Below are 12,690 nucleotides of genomic sequence, written 5' to 3' on the forward strand. Positions count from 1 at the left end.
ACCCAGAGCTTGAAACATGTTATTTTATTCTTTGGTCCAAATTTCTTGAGACAAATAAATCCTTCTGTATAGTAATCATACTAAAATCTTGGAGCAAACAGTGTATAAGAGCTTACAGGCCCAATTGCAGAATGTCACTTAGTGCAGACGGGTGACTGGTTAATTTCATTACAGCGCTGCCCACACACCTCTAACCCAACTCTTCCTCTCACTGCTCCAGCCAGGCAGAACCTCTTACTTTCCACAACTTTCCCAAGTATGCTCCCTCTTGCTCGGTCTTAGGATCATTGCACTTACTCTTTTCCTCTGCCCCAGATAGCCACACGACTTAAACCCTCACCTCTCTCAAGTGTCTGCCCAAATGTTGTTACCTTATGTCTTCACAAATCATCCTCTATCCTCCTAACCCACTTAATTATTTTCTACATATTGGAATCTTGTGATATGTATTTATTTGATCTTGACTTTCTTCTCTTAATCCTTTATTCGCTGCAGCAACCCCAGTGCCAAAAGTGGTACTCACACAAAGCGAGCACTGATGAATGAATGAATGAATGAATGAATGAATGAAAGAATGAATGTCGCCAGAACCAATTCAGGGCTGGGAAAGGGTGGGGTGGCTGCCTAAGGTGTCAGTCTATAAAAGGGGGCACAAACATCATTGGAATGGTAATGCAATGGAGAGTATTTATTTTAGAATTCTCATGAGAAATCTTTCCAATGTTTAAGATTACTTTGATGAACCACATGGGGCAGAGGAAGGATGAGCCTCCCCACATGGAGGTATTAGATGAACTACCCCCTAAGAAGGATAAACACAATTAGCTATAGGGCTTTTCTTCTACTGAGTAGAGTTCACACCATTGGGTCAAAGCAGAATTGCCTGAGTCTAACTAAGGCCCAAAATAGCCACCAGTGGTTTTCCCTTCCCTCCCTTCCCCATGTCCTGCTCAGCCTCTCTTCTGAATCAGTGTTGCATGAATAGTTAAATAGTGCTGTCGTCAGTCTTCTCTGTGTATCCACATACCTCTCCTCTGTTCAAGGACCTGCAGAGCTTCTCAGTTACTTTTTGGGTCCCATTCAAACTCCCCAGCCTTAGCATGCAACCCCTAGAAGTCAAGTAGTATATTACTTTACATGGCACAAAGGACTTTGCATATAGAATTAAGATTACAGGGGCGCCTGGGTGGCTCAGTCGATTAAGCGTCCAACTTCAGCTCAGGTCATGATCTCATGGTCCGTGGGTTCGAGCCCCGCGTCGGGCTCTGTGCTGACAGCTCAGAGCCTGGAGCCTGTTTCAGTCTGTGTCTCCTTCTCTCTGTGACCCTCTCCCGTTCATGCTCTGTCTCTCTCTGTCTCAAAAAATAAAATAAAAAACGTTAAAAAATTAAAAAATTAAAAAATTAAATAAAAAATTAAAAAAATAAAAAAAGAATTAAGATTACAGACCTTAAAATAGAGAGTTCAGGAGATTCTTCAGTTGGGCCCAAGGTAATCACACAAGTCCTCGAAAGTAGAAGAGAAAAGCAGAAGAATGAGAGAGATAGGGCAGAAGAGGGAAGCATTGGAGTGATTCAAGATGTAACAGACTCAAAGTGCCATTTGTTGGCTTTGAAGTTGGGGGAAGGGACCATAAGCAAAGAATGTAGGCAGCCTCTAGAAGCTGAGAACTGCCTCCTTCCAACAGCCAGCAAGGAGACAGAAACCTCAGTCGTATAACCACATCGCCAACTCTGCCACAACCTGAATAAGCCTGGAAGTGGATTCCACCCCAGAGTCCAGCTGTACCAACACCTTAACCTTGGCCTTATGAACTTGAAGCAGAGAAACCAGTCGAGCCCACTGGATTTCTGACCTACAGAACCGTAAGATAACTTTGGATTGTTTAAACTGCTAAAGTTGTGGTGATTTGTTATGGCAACAACAGGAAGCTAATTCAAGACCTTTAGCAAACTGAATACAAGTTGTATACCCAAAACATCACATTGCTCTGAACCATGAATCCACTGCTCCAGTCACCCTAGTCTCCTTTCAGCCCATAAACATGCTCGTTTGTTATTAATCCCACACTCTGTCTGCATTCAAGCTGTTCTCCTGCCACGCCAACTCAAATCCAGTCCTCCAAGCCTGAGTCAGACCCGCACCCCACCTCTTTCACCTTTTAATCTGGTTGCCCAACAGGACCTTCCACTTGGGGACTTCCAAGTATCACACTACGCTTTATAGAATTATGTAATTTTGTCAAGTGTCTTATCATTTTCTTTCCCAACAAAACTGAGCCTTTCATAAGCTGAAATCGTATCTCCTTTGTGTCTGGCAAGGCACAGAACAATGGATGCACAGTAAACATTTCCTAGAAACTTGCTCACTTCGCTTTAAAATACCCACTTGGAGATTTTTACTTGTAGTGCATTCTCAAATCTGCTAACATGAGAGAATTAGAAAATATTTGTCTTTTTGCAACATAGTTGATTTCAGCTTGTATCACAGATCAGATATGCAGCATCCTAACAGATTTAATCCAATGACAGGAAGCAGTTACTTTCACTTATTTCTATCAGCTGGATGTTCCTTGCCAGGACAGAGTTCTCACCTGATGCTTACTTTTCCACTCCACCCTGATTCCAAGGAATTTAGCTCTAACAGCACGAAAGCCATAATCGTACCATGAGGGGACCTTAGTGAGAGCGGTATTGTGTCTCATTGCCTAAACAACATCTCTGACTCCTATTGTGGTAGATAGACCAGAGAAACAATGACTCCTCCTTTCCTCTCAAGAGTAAGTTCTCACTTTTCATAATAAAAAGAATTGGAAGATAGTGTCTTGATACTAAGAAGTTTTCAATTAGTACACATACATTGCTCAGACTTGCTCTATAAATCTCATAAAAGCAATCTGAAAGGCAAGCAAGTTGTAAAATATTTATTATACTATCCCATGCTTAAAAACATGTGTCTGTAAATTTTGTTTACCTCACATATAACGTCATCACAGTCTCAGATGATAACCACCAAGTTCATACCTCCATTCGGTAAGAAAACATATTTTTTTCATAACAATGCCAATAGCTTTTTTTCCTTTTCTTTTCTTTTCTTTTTTTTAATGCTAATAGCTTTTATTATAAATTGTGCCCATTTTAACACAGTCATTCAGGGAAGACCTACTGTTACCTACTATGTGGTTAAAACCTCCCACCCACTGTGTGTGGTTGACTAAGGGATTAAAACTGTTTTGCCCTTCAGGGCGTCTGGGTGGCTCACTTGGTTAAGCATCTGACTCTTGGTTTCGGCTCAGGTCATGATCTATGGTCTGTGGGTTTATGCCCCACATCAGGCTCCATGCTGACAGCATGAATCCTGCTTGGGATTCTCTCTCTCCCTCTCTCTCTCTCTGCCCCTCCCCCACTCATTCTCTCTCTCTCTCTCTCTCTCTCTCTCTCTCTCAAAATAAATTAACTTTAAAAAAAAATAAAAAAACTGTTTTCCCTTTCATTTTAGCATGTGAAGCACTCTTTTATCTAGTTCCTCCCTAACTTTCCAGCTTTGGTTCCCATCATTCTCTGACCCCAGGGTCTCCAACAGCTCTCTGTAGATTCTTACACATGAATATATATCATGACGTCTGGCCTTTGTGGCCTTGTTCATGCTGTCCCTTTTGCCTAAAATTGTTTTATCTCATAAGCTCCCAGCCTAATTAACCCCAATTCAAACTATAGAATTCAGTTACATGCCACCACCTCCAGGAAGTTTTCCTTACCCCTCCTTTCACTTAGATGTTCCTATATTCCAAAAGACTACAGCTTTCTTGAGGGGAGGAATGGAGTCTTAATCATTTTTTTAGTCTTGGGACCTAAAAAGTACCTGACACATAGTAAGTTCTTAATAAATAAATGACGAATGAAAAAGTTTCAAATACAGTGGTTGTTAACAACTCTTTAAGTAGCTCATAAGAAAGCCAAAACATGGATGCAAATATTAAACATCATAATAAGAATAGGATGGGATAAGTATATTAGCTTCCTAGAGCTGTCATAAAAATTACCACAAATGTGGTGACTTAAAACAGAAATGTATTCTCTCACAGTTCTGGAGACCAGAAGTCCAAAATCGAGGCACTGGCCCACACTCCCTCTCAGGACTCTGGAGTCGAAATTCTTTCCATGACTCTCTCCTGACTTCTGATGTTTGCTGGCAATCCTTAGTGTTCCTTGACTTGTAGCCATATCACTCCAATCTCCACCCACGTGTTCACATTGTCTTCCCCTCTGAATACGTCTTCTCTGTGCGTTTGTCTTATGAGGATACATGTGCTTGAATTGAGGGCCTACCAGCATAATCCAGGATAAACTCCTCTCTGAAGGTCCTTAACTTAATCACACCATTTGCCATATAAGGTAATATTTACTCTTTATCATATAGCATAATACCCATAGGTTTCAGGGATTAGGAGGTGGACGTATGTTTTTGGAGCCACCTTCCCATTACAATAGGTGTAAGTTAGTGGGGTATCACCCAAGAAGAGTCATAGAACTTCAGAAGAAAGAGTGCACAACAGGTTGGAGTGATGGCCACATGGCCTTAACACTTTGAAGTGTCAAGGCAATTTTCTGTTCTCGCCATGGTTCCTCTAAGGTAGCACAGTGATGCTGATCCCATTAAAGAAGAAACTGAGGAATGGAATGGATAGGTGTGTATTACAGAAAGGTCAAGATCAAAATTTAACTCTCCTCTCCTCAAGTCTTCATTTATTATCTATACTCTCTTACCATCCAAAATGGATTTAAGAGGGATTAAATGACAGACACACCACAGAGCTTCTTGCCATTATTTAAGTGATAGTTTTTAATTTGTCTTTGTTTTATTCCAGCTGAAGTTTTCACGGCATAGATGCTAATGCTATACACTGGACAAAAGGAGTGCAGCCAGGGAGGCTAGGTACTTTCCATCATCAACAAATATCTACTTAGAATCTGCCCTTAGTGAAATATTTTGAGGAATGTTGAAGACGAATTAAGCAGGCATTCAAGCTCAAGGAGCTACCATGTTGTAGAAGACACATGATCAGGTGACAAGTACAGGTAATGTGTAGCCCAGATAGAATGCTGTGGAAGTTTAGAGCAAGAGAGATCACTCCTGGCTGAAGTCAGCAGGGGAGGCTCCATGAAGCAGATGGCATTAGAATAGGGCACTGAAAAGAAAATAGTTCACTCAGTAGAAAGGGAGCTGGAGAAGGTCGTAAAGTGTGCAAGGGCAACTTAAGCAGAAGGGAGAATACATACAAAAGCAAGGAGGCAAAAGACTCTGAAGTGTATTGGGAAACAACAAGAAATTCAGGGTATATGCAGGAGGTAAAACAAGAGGAGATAAAAATGAAAAGGAAATTCATTATATGTGGTCCTTGACTGTCAAGCAAATGATATGGACTTTATTAAATAGGCAAGGAGCTGTCATTAGAGATATTTTGAATAAGGAAAAGACATAATCAGACATAATCAGAGTTGTTTGGGAAGATTACTCTGGCAGTGGTGTGAAGGATGTGGAAGGAGGGGGAGGCGAGATGCTCAAAGATATTTGCAATACTACAGCCAAGAGCTAAATAAGGGTCTTAATTAGGAAGGCAGCCCTGTGAAAGGAACAGAAGAAGTGAGAGCAATTTCAAAGGAAAACTCAATAGGACATAATGACTTATTGGGAACATGTGATTGGAGATATAGGAGGCATATAGAGTTTGAGACTGAATATAGTCATTCAAAATGGCGATGTCAGTGGAAGAATTTAAAAAGCCAGGAGGAGGAACCAGCTTAACAGCAAAAATTATTAACTTAGTTTACAAGTGTTAAATTTTAAGAACTGGCAGGTCATAAGGCAAAGATGCCAAGCAATGACATGATTGGAATATAAATGCAAAACTCATCTGAACATAACTGAAGTCAGAAATTTATAAGACTACAAAGGGAGAAAGAAAATATCCTAAAGCTTAAAGAATGTCCATAATTAATGAATAGTAGAAGGGCAGAAGCTAGCCAAGATGGACAAGACCAAAAAGAAATGGTTCCACCAAAGAAGTAATGAGAGTCCAAATGCGGAAGAGAAAAGAATTCAAGGTAGAAGAGCATTTCAGAGACCAGTCATGAATATCAAGTACTGAAAATTTCAAAAATGTATTCTCAAGGCACAGACACTGCATTTGTGTGTAGGATGTCTTTTGTTCAATGGCTAGCGAGTCCAAATTGCAAGAGAATAAAGACTAATTGGTAATGAATAAAGATTGTAGATAAATTTTTCAAGAAGTTTAAAGATAGGGGCACCTGGGTGGTTCATTCAGCTGAGCATCCCACTGTTCATTTCGGCTCAGGGTGATCTCAGGGTCATGGGATCCAGCTCCACATCGAGCTCTGTGCTGAGCATGGAGCCTGCTTAAGATTCTCTTTCTTCCTCTGTCCTTCTCCCCCCCACCCCCCACCTCTCTCTCTCTCAAAAAAAAAAAAAAAAAAAAAGAGGAAGAAGAAAGAAAGAAAGAAAGAAAGAAAGAAAGAAAGAAAGAAAAGGAAAAAGAAAGAAGTTTTAAGATAAAATACCAGAAACCATTATTAAAGGAAAAAACAAGGTCAAAAGAAAGTTGACATGTTTAGGTGTTTGTGGGTTTTTTTTTCTTTTTAGAATAAATGCTTATATTCTAATTAATGTTCATCTAGTGCCTACATTGTGCCATTGTGCTACTTGGTGAGCTCTGAAGATATTCAGAGTGTGATTCTTACTCACGAACAGTAAAATTGGATAAAATAGAAATGTAAATGCATTGCTCAACACAGTGTGCTAAGTACTGCAATTATGGTAGGCAGAAGGCAGTGGGGGCCCCAAAGAGGGGCACTAGGCCGGTCTGAGGCAAGGAAAGGTGATGGTGCCCTGGGACCTCCTGGGCAGGTGCTGCCCATTGAGTCTTAAAGGACAAGGACTTAGACTGACATATTTAATAAAGAGCAGGGGAGAGAAGGACTGCCTGTGTTTTCTTCAAAAACAAAGAATCATACAGGAGGGAAAAAAACAGGAGTTGATGAGAAAGACAGAAGGTAAATAATGGCAGCTTAGTTCTGCATGAGGTAGGAAAGGATGAGAGTGAACAGACCAGCAAAGGAATTTGCCTTTGCCGGGAGGAGACAAGAGAAAGGAGGCAGAAACTGATAAACAGGGCCAAGGAAGGCGGTTAAGGAAAGAGGCTGAGGGACCCAGGGGTTCTGCCTCGTTCCTTTTGGGGCAACGCAGGTCAACCACCCGCCAAGAGCAGGGTGGGGCTGGGAAGGGCGGAAAAGTGATGATTACTAGGTTAATAGGCTTTCATTCTTTTTAAATAAAAACATGTATTCAAATTGAAGATGATTTGGGGCTCAGTCTCTTCCTAATGCATCTTGTGTGAGAAGCAATTCAGTGTGAAGGGGCAGGGCTTGCACTCTGGAGCCAGGCTGACTGTGTCTGATGTTTGTCTTGTCTATTCCTCATAGTAGCTGTGTGATGCAAGTGGCTTTATAATATAAATACTCTCCCTGTGCCTATGTTTGCTCATCTATAAATGGGACCAGTAATAGTACCTAACTCACAGGTTTATGGTGAGGAATAAAAGAATTAACACCTGTAAAGTGCTGAGAACAGTGCCGGGCACATAATACATACTCAAAAATGTTAGCTCTTATTATTACTAGCTAGACCAGTGCTACCTCCTAGAACTTTCTGAGGTGATGGAAATATCCACTATGCTGTCCAACACAGTAGTCACTAGCCACATCTGGCTATTGAGCACTGGAATTATGGCTTTGGGTTTTTGCTCATTTAAATGCAAAGAGCCGCATGTGGCTCTGCAGAGGAAGGAGCAACCATTTTAAACAGGGTTTCATTGGTGCAAAAAAGATGCTGCGTCCTATCCCCTAGGGACCCTGGTCCTGAAATACTGTAGAATAGGCCCAGCCAATTAAAGATACTGTTGTAGCTCCTAAGACTCAGCTTTGTTGGTGCTGATGATCAAAGACAGTACGGAGAAGAGACATGCTCACACCCCCTGTAATTTCAAAGGAGGTTTTAGTATCTGGTAGGATATCTGTTAGATAAACAAGAGGAAAGTGGCATATCTCCAAGTGAACGGAACAGAGGTTCGCCAGCTTCCTGCGTAAGTGGGTCAGTTGAGAGCCATTAAGAAACAACAGCTGGAGTTCTAAGAGAAGCAAGAGCTTCTACCCAGACGCAGTCTTGAGTCCTGTTAATATCTGCTGACAATGGAGTAATTTCACATCAGAGCCACCAAAAGAGCCACTATCACAGTCTGTGCAACAATATGAAACTCGGTCTACACTATTGATAAAACACAAAAGGAGGAGAAAGGTTATCAATGAATAATGCATTTCCTTTTGTGGAAGCAGGAGGGAAAAAAAAACAAATGGGTCATTAATGGGCTTAATGCGATTAGGGTCCACAGTAGAGGAGGGGTAGACGAGGGGGTGCAAGGAGCGCCAGCTCCTGCCAGCAAGGCCACCAGCACAAAAGGCTGCTGTGGAGTGGGAGCGGAGGGGAGGGGTGAGGCTTGTAGGGGCGTCAGTTCGGAGTCCTGGCTTTCACTTTCCAGTATTTCAGTCTCTTCCTGAATCCAAAATTGGTTGTGTTATCTCTGTGTTTCTAGAACAAAATATCGTAGTGGTGAAAACGGCGTATTCCTGACAACTTAGGAAAAGGAATTATCACATTTGAAAAGCTTAATTAAGATGGTAGTGTGAGAGAACACACTGTTACTATTATTGCTTTAAAAAGAATTTTTAGAGCAGGTAAAGTTTTTTAAAGGATTATATTTTCCTTTTATTTGTTCTATTTTTTAAATATTCCCCATTTCTTTGTGTAAGTCTGAGGTCTTAGCCTATATAATATCCCATGGACTGAGGAAGCTTATTTAACTTCTTTGTGAAGTAGGTCCTCTGCCAATAAACTCTCTTGTTTTGTTTGCCAAAAAAAAAAAAAAAAAAAGTTTTAAAATGGTCATGTGAGGAAGTGAAGAATAAAGCAACTCAAATAAAAGGACAGGAAGTCATTAAGTGACAAAAAGCTATTCTTTTCTTTTCAAGTTTATTTATTTTGAGAGAGAGAGAAGAGTGCAAGTGGAGAAAGGGGCAGAGAGAGGGGAGAGAAAGAATTCCAAGCAAGCTCTGCACTATCAGAGCACAGCCCAATGTGAACTTGAACTCACCAACCATGAGATCATGAGCTGAGCTGAGATCAGAAGTCAGATGCTTAACCAACTGAGCCACCCAGGTGCCCAGGAGAAAAAAGTACTTTTTAGCATTGTGAAGAAAACAGACACAAAAGTTGCAGGCTGTAGCAGCTGACTTTGTGCAATAGGGCACTTCCCGGTAGAGTGGCATACCTTGAGCTTTTCAAAGCGAAATGCTTGAAATTTACATTTCACTATTTAGGAAAACATGCTTGAAATTTACAACATTTCACTATTTAGGAAAACTCCGTGTTTAATAGATGTGTACATGGGGGAAAAAAAAAAACCCTTTCTGGTGTAAATAATCCTACCTGATCAATATCAAATCAAATGCAGGCGTTTCTCTTCCTGTTCTATAGAGTAGTCACAGGAGGCCAACAGACCTGGATGCAAACCAAGCTCCACTTATTTGTATATGTGATCTTGGGTGAGTTGTTTTACCCGATGGGGTGTCAATTTCCTTAGCAGTAAATGGTGATGCTAACACCTACTCATTGAATGTTGTAGAATTGAAAGTAATGGGGCAGCCCATATAAAATACCCAAGAATGACTGGATCCTAGTCGGGGTTGGATAGGCGCTAGCTGCTCTGTCAGGAGGGGGTCAGGGTGTGCGCACTCTCCTGAGAGGAACCAGACTCCACACAAGCTCTGCACAGCTAAGGGCTAACAAACTTGACCCCTATTTAGACACAGAAACCAAGAAATCTTGGCTCTAGGGGATTCCTTCTCCCAAGGAAGTACACGTGTTCTGGTGACTCTCTCAGGCCTTCGGGATAAGCCAGAGGAGACCCTGGTGATCAGGAATAAAGGACAACTGCTACTTCAGACTCCAGATAAAGTCCTAACTCCCAGCAATCCCCCCTGAGACTGTTAGGACCCTTGCTCCCTCCGACCAGTGTCAGCATTGAACGGTGACCAGTACTGACTCCATCTGCCATCCCAGCCTCCAGCATTAGGCGACTGCTGCAAGCCTTGAATTCTCAACTGATCTGGTAAACTTATTGCTCCCATCTAAAGCAAGAAGCATTGCCTAGTCCATCAGATTTTAGGTTTCTATTTTCTTTTTTTAATTTTTTTTTAACATTTATTCATTTTTGAGAGAGAGAGAGAGACAGACTCAACATGAATGGGGGAGGGGCAGAGAGAGAGACACACACACAGAATCTGAAGCAGGCTCCAGACTCCAAACTTTCAGCACAGAGCCCAACGCAGGGCTCGAACTCACAAACCCTGAGATCATGACCTGAGCCAAGTCGGATGCTTAACCGACTGAGCCACCCAGGTGCCCCTTACATTTCCATTTTCAAGTATTATCTTTCCTAACATTGAACAATGTGTGTTCGTACTACAGCAAAAGAGGTAAAAGCATGTTTTAGGGAAGGAAGCTGCTAGCCTTGCCTGAGGCAGGCAGTGGAGTTGGATAGTAATCAAGGCTGGCTACGGGTGGCACAGGGGGTGAGCAGAGGTCAGGAAAAGTTAGACACAGTTTGGGACAAGTAGTTGCCCTGGAGTTAGCCAGGCCAAGCAAGACACAGGTTACAGTCACCTGACGGCAGAGCAGACAGAAACCAGAGCTTAGACACTGACCATCAGGCAGGGAGGGCTCCAGGCAGAGACAATCCTTTTCTTATTCTAGGTGTTCATTGGAGAAGGTGACCTGGAAGTTTCATCAGCTCAGATTCCTCCTGGAACTCTCTAGAGGGTTCTACAGTCTTTGAATTTGAGGTATAGTCCCTAGGACATTGGAAAACATCCTCTTGCCCCATGAGTCTGTGGTTCCCCTGAATAGGGAAAACAATCTTCTAGCCTTACTAAAGCCTCAAGAAGAACTTTATCTTCATGTACCTTACCATCCTTAGAAATTTTATGAGTAATCAAATTTTCCACCATTTCTCCTCTTCCTGGGGCAGGAACTTAACCTCAGGCTAGAATAGTAAAGTATTTAGAAAGTGCATGGTGGAAGGATGCTGAAAACCTGGCTTATTGATGCAAAGCAATTGGCAGGAGAAACATGAGAATGTTTGGGAAAGATCGAAAGTAGAGCTCTCTTGACCATCTAAGAGTCCTCTCTACAGCAGCCATCAACGTGCATGTGTGGCTGTGACACCATAACACAATGGCATGTCCTCATTTTAGGATCCAGCCCTAAAACACAAGCACAGTCTCAGTGGTGCAGATCCACAGGAAGAAAGTCCACTGCCCTGACCCTTGAGGATGAAGCCTAGTGTTTCTAGGCATTGCATTAAGGATAGCTCTATGGTACAACATGATTCACTGTTAGGCCTTGGAATTCTCTTAGAGATTAAAAAACAAACAAACAAACAAACAAACAAACATTTCACGTCATCTAGGGCCTGTATGCCATTTCTATCCAGTGCCTCTGTATTTTTCAGAAGCATCCAAGAGAATCATCGCCTCCCCCACAAAATAAATGAACAAGATGCTAAACAGCCTGAGCTGCCTCCCACTCCCCACCTCCCACCTAGAAAATTAATAAGAATTTGAGTTTTATGGTGATCCAACAATGAGTTATACGATCTGGAAGAACACACCCATCTCCCCTTTTCTGAACCCAGGCCTCTCGGGAAATGCATGTAATGTCACAGAGGGCTGATCCTCATCAGGAAGATCTAGAATTTCTAAAACTGTTGAGTTCCTTGTCAGAAAGCCCACATTCCTGTGAAATACAAATAACTATAGAGAAATGCCCTGAACTCAAATTTGTTTCCATTTCAAGGGAACTGGAACAAAGGGTCACTTTGAAATGTAAGAGCAAGATAAGAAAAACAAATAGCAGCCCAGATGTTCTATCCTCCCCCCCCCCCCCACCCCACGCTAGTCTTGAATGTCTTGCTAGTGCTGACTCCAGGTGAGGTCTGCATTACAATAACGGGAATGCACCTGTTAATGCAAACCACCTGTGCTCTAACTCACATGCACTCTGGCCCCGGGTGGGCCTCCATCACAGGAGCACTGGTTCTTCCCCTTCGCTAATAGAGCAGCATCATCAACAGACGTGGTCAGAGCAATCTCCAAAAAAGGATTAAAATTGAAGTCTCTGGCCCATTCCAAGGGTGTCCTTCCCTCCCCCCCCCCACCTCTGTACCTTAATAAATTCTCCTTTCCACTTCTTCCAATCTTTATCTCCCCCCTCCCCACCCTTGCTTTGCTCTAGGAATTTAAGTGGGACTTGTGGTGAGAGGGGGCCACAGCTCATATTTCAAGGGCTCTGAGCTGGAAAAACACACCAGCTGCTTTCCACCCACTTTTGTCCAACAGAGACCATCTCTTTCCATCTATATATCTCAATCCCTGTTAATTGCATTTATTACCTGTGATGTACTTCGCATGCTACATATAGTAGAATTCCCTAAGAACTATTCCCTTTAATTCATTATTTTACAAAACATTTATGGAGCTTTTATTATGCCAAATCAATACA

The sequence above is a fragment of the Panthera tigris genome, chromosome C1 (genome assembly GCF_018350195.1).
Source record: "Panthera tigris isolate Pti1 chromosome C1, P.tigris_Pti1_mat1.1, whole genome shotgun sequence".
Lineage (NCBI taxonomy): Eukaryota > Metazoa > Chordata > Mammalia > Carnivora > Felidae > Panthera > Panthera tigris.